Here is a 4,961-nt window from a genome sequence, read left to right on the forward strand (position 1 = left end):
AGACAGCGGTAGAATCACGTACACAAGATGTAGATGGGCTTCGTATTGTCGAAGCAGTCATTTTCATTAAGATGACTTATGTGGAAAGCTTTCGGACATGATTATGGCCGCAAGACAGGAATAACCGACTTTGTACGCGGAACGGTAGTTGGAGCTAGGCGCATGAAATATTCCATTTCAGAAATCGTTAGCAAAGGCAATATTCCGAGATCAACAGTCCGTCGAGAATGCCAGATGTGAGATATTATCTCTCACCATGGACAATGCAGAAGCTGACGGCCCGCACTTAACTACCGAAAGCAGCGGCGGTTGCACAGTGTTATTAGTGCAAAAAGACAAGCAAAACTGCGTGAGATAAGGGCAGAAATAAGTATCTAACCTACGACGAACGAATGCGGCGAAATTTTGCGTTAGCAGACGACCGATGCGAGTGCTATTTTGCTCATACACTACATGGCCTGCAGTGCATCGCCTGGGCTCGTGACCATATCGGTTGGACCCTAAACGATTGGGAAAACTCTGACCTGTTGAGACGGGTCTTGATTTCAGCTGGCAAGAGCTGATGGTAGGGTTATAGCGTGGCGGGGACCTGAGGAAGCCATGCATAAAGTCAATTTGTCAATAAGGCACTGTGAAAGCAAGTGGTGGCTGCATGATGGTATGGGCCGTATTTACATGGAATTGACCGGGTCCTCTGGTCCAGCTGAACGGATCACTGACTGGAAATGGTTGCGGGTGGCTACTTGAAGACCTTTTCAACCATTTATAGACTTCATGTTACGAAACAACGATGAAATTCTTATTGTGTCACCGAGGCACCATCCTACGCGATTGGTTTGAAGATAATTTTGGACAATTCTAGCGAATCATCTGGGCACCCATTTCGTCCCACATGGCAGGTAATCAAGAGGTCACTTCATGCACAGAATCCTGCGGAGTTAGCATGGCAACGGCCTTGCCGCAGTGGATACATCGGTTCCCGTTAGATCACCGAAGTTAAGCGCTGTCGGGCATGGTCGGCACTTCGATGGGTGACCATCCAGGCCGCCATGCGCTGTTGCCACTTTTATGGGTGCACTCAGCATCGTGATGCCAATTGAGGAGCTACTCGACCGAACAGTAGCGGCTTCGGTCAAGAATACCATCATAGCGACCGGTAGAGCGATGTGCTGACCCCATGCCCCTCCTATCCGCATCCTCCACTGAGGATGACACGGGGCTCGAATGGTCCCGGTAGGCCACTCATGGCCTGAAGACGGCGTGCTTCTTTTTTTACAGAGTTATCATGGCTCTATATTTCTGCAGGGGGCTTCCAAAGACTTCTTGACTTCATGCCATGCTTGCCACAACGATATTCTGCACAACGCCGGACCAGTGTGAGGTCCGACACGATTTTAGGAGGATGGTGGTGGTGGTGGTGGTTAGTGTTTAACGTCCCGTCGACAACGAGGTCATTAGAGACGGAGCGCAAGCTCGGGTTAGGGGAGGATTGGGAAGGAAATCGGCCGTGCCCTTTCAAAGGAACCATCCCGGCATTTGCCTGAAACGATTTAGGGAAATCACGGAAAACCTAAATCTGGATGGCCGGAGACGGGATTGAACCGTCGTCCTCCCGAATGCGAGTCCAGTGTGCTAACCACTGCGCCACCTCGCTCGGTTTTTAGAAGGAATCCCATGACTTTAGTCACCACTGTGTACTGTGTAACATTTCGACCTACCCACTGCACCATCACTTTCCACATCTGCCATCTATAGTAAAATGGTCGAAGCAGAGATGCAGATCTAAAAATAGCTCGTTCAATTTCTCGGAGGTGAGTTACTCGCAAACCGTGCAGCAACACACACACACCCACCCACCACTCAGACACACGCAGAGAGAGAGAAAGAGAGAGAGGGGGGGGGGGGGCACAGGCCTGACCCCACCGGTCAGGCCGGCAGAGGGGGAGAGAGAGGGAGAGGGAGAGGCAGAGGCAGAGGCGGCGGTCTCCGGGCGCAATCAGTCAGCGTGGCGCGCCCGCATCCATCACGCAGCAGCCCGGCTGGCGGCTGGAGGCTGCGAGCCACAATTTGTCCCGCCCGCTCGCTCCGGGCACAACGAGCCTGGTATAAAGTAATTGCGGTCGCCGCCGACCACAGCAAAACGCCGCTCGGGAATGCGTCTGCAAGCTAAACTCGTTTGTTTCGGGCCACTCTCCCGTTCCAGCGACCGTTCGCAGATGGTGAGTTCGTCCGGGAAGCTGCCTCTGACGCTGAGGGCCATCGTCCAATGTTGCCACGGAATCTGGCCTACATGCCGCTTCAGAACAGCTGTTGGCCACGATTTCATATAAAGGCCTGTTCAGTTTGCATGCCGTAGCGAGTTATGTTGGATACACGAGCGAACATTCTACGTTTTACGACTGTCAACATAAGATGAGCTTCCATCTCTCTCTCTCTCTCTCTCTCTCTCTCTAAACGCTTACACCTATTCACTGTTGTCTCGTCTCAAGCTAGCGGTAGGGATGATAAAGGCCCAGTACTTCCATCACAAATATTCCTCTCTCCAAATGCAGCCATTTCAATCTTCTATCCTTTTTATAGCTCAGAATAATCTGCATAATGGGAATTTCGGTTGCTTCCGAGCGAAATCACAGCATCTCCTTAATCTTCCAATATAATGATCAATCACAACTGAAAGATTCGCGAAATTATAAAGGAATAAGAAACGCTAGAAATATTGGGACTAATACATTCCTTTCGCCGTTTTTCAGTACATTGCGGTAGCGGCGAGTAGTGACGTAGGTTGCAGCTCGCAAGTGTCATACAAGAAGCTTAGGCATTTGTAAACATAACACCTTAAAGTGTTGTAGGTATGTGGCCCGTTCTTTCGGACATGTCTGACGACCAATTTCTCACCTCAGTGCAGATTCACACCGCGCTCGAACTCGTACAGGAAGCGGTGAAATGCCGCGAGTAATGAGGACAATCGGAAAGGGGCACTATATCTATAGTGTGCGAATGATTTGACAGTTTGGGTCTCACGTGAAATGTGCTACAGTAGTCCGTTTAGTAGCAATTACCACTCGGTCAGAATGGCTTAGCGATGAGCGACTCTGCCTTGTAAGCAGGAAACATCAGTTCGAATCCCAGTCGGGTAAAAGTTTTAAACTTTCTCCACTGATATGAATCTATGAGCACTATCAGCTAATGTCAGTCATTTCTTTGTTTCTTGATAAAAATGTTAGTCGATTTGTGGTTGCATCATTAAGTTATTCTCGACTCAATACGTCAACTTAAGAATCTTTTGTCGTCATCGGTGCGAAGGTTTTATTTTCTGCTGAAACGCAAAGGAATCTGCACCTGAGGCTCCTAAATTGTTGAGTGAGACCTGTGGTGCGGCACCTGTTAGTGAAAGAATATTCAGAGAAGAGTTTCATCAACTCATGAACGTTGATTTTGACGCTGAAGGACGGCATGGCGGTGGAAGGGAGGTTTTCGAAGGAAATGAAACCAACGAAAACAATAACAGGAAATGGTTATCTATGGCAACTGACGCATTTGAAGCGAGCGCTGAACAACAAACGGCCGGAACACTGTGATAGACTGCGAAAGGTGATTTTTCAGCATGACAGTGCTCGACCCCCTGTCATAGAACCCGCCAAAACGTACTTGAAGACGTGGTAATGGAAAGTCCTCTTACACCCGCCGTATTCTGCTTACATTGCTTCCTCTGTTTGCCAGATTGTTTCATCAGTGGGGGATAAACGGCTTGGCTGATCAGCACTTCAGGTCCCGTGAACAAGCGCAAAATAGGGTCCATTCAAGTACCTCCTGAAGAAACACACAGCTGTTTCCCAGCTGGATACGTATGCTCCCCGAAATATGGGAGACAGTAGTGGCCAGCGATGGTCAGTAATTTTAATGGTAGATGTTTTGCAAGCTTTTTACAAAAAAGCCCAGAACGTCGAGACAAAATGACAGAAACAAAGTTGTCGACCTAATAAATGCGCGGCAATGGACCTTGATGTGAAAAGCTGACCTTGAAAATAAGGACTTATTGTATTAATTATATAATTTTATTGGTGACGTATCACTGGAGTAAAGTATTAATGGTTTCCTTTCCAGTCAATACTGCACTCACACTACAGTATTATGCGGCAAAGAACCTATAAAAATTTTTAGAGTAGCGATTATGTATTTAAGAAACAATAAATCAAAGTAGAAACACAACATCAAGTTGTACTAGAAAACACTACATGAACCATGTACGACATTGTTAAATGAAGTGTTACAGCAATTTCCTATCTTCCAGAAAGAAAAAGGAATAGCGAAAATGATGAGCAGGTAAAGCAGTTTACCGGAAGTTCCTTCTACTTCATTGGGTGCAGAAGATAGCAGCAGGCTGAAATTTCCGAATTGTGAAAGTCGCCACGAAATTTGAAATCCTGGACAGAAAAATGAATAAGATTTTTTATTCTGAGCAAGGATACGTGAAGTCATATTCAAAGAGAACCTGCACCAACCGTTAAATGTCTAGAAACATTATGTTAGTTAGCAAATGTTGTAAAGGTTGGGGGACCCTGAATAGGAAAGTCAACGACGGAATCAGTTGCTGCAATCAAAGTAGTAGTTAAGTTGTAAGTCTGAAGAATAAAGAAAAGAAAAGACGAGAAAGGGGATATTGCAAAAAATTAGCAATGAAAATTAAAATTTACTAGTTTTAAGTTATAACATAATATACCAGTATCAGGAAAAGGTAACAGAAGTAGGAAAAGTCTGACGAAGATAATAGGTTTTCATTACTTATGAGATGTAAAAGTGGTTCAAGGTGTGGGTTCCTGTAGTCATGTCCTAGTTCATGAACCACGGGCAACGTATGAGTGGCCAAGTAAGTGGTAACGACAGTCGGGATACCAGTTACTTTGGAATAAGTCTGGGTATCTCGGACATATTCTGAGTCATGGTCACCTTTGTGCTCATAC

The 4,961-nt window shown here is 46.4% G+C and overlaps 1 pseudogene; it reads left to right on the forward strand.

Moving 5' to 3' along the window:
- The first annotated feature begins 945 nt into the window (after positions 1–945).
- On the forward strand, positions 946–1,063 carry LOC124614308 (annotated as a pseudogene).
- The last annotated feature ends 3,898 nt before the right edge of the window (positions 1,064–4,961 follow it).

The sequence above is a fragment of the Schistocerca americana genome, chromosome 4 (genome assembly GCF_021461395.2).
Source record: "Schistocerca americana isolate TAMUIC-IGC-003095 chromosome 4, iqSchAmer2.1, whole genome shotgun sequence".
NCBI classification, from domain to species: Eukaryota; Metazoa; Arthropoda; class Insecta; order Orthoptera; family Acrididae; genus Schistocerca; species Schistocerca americana.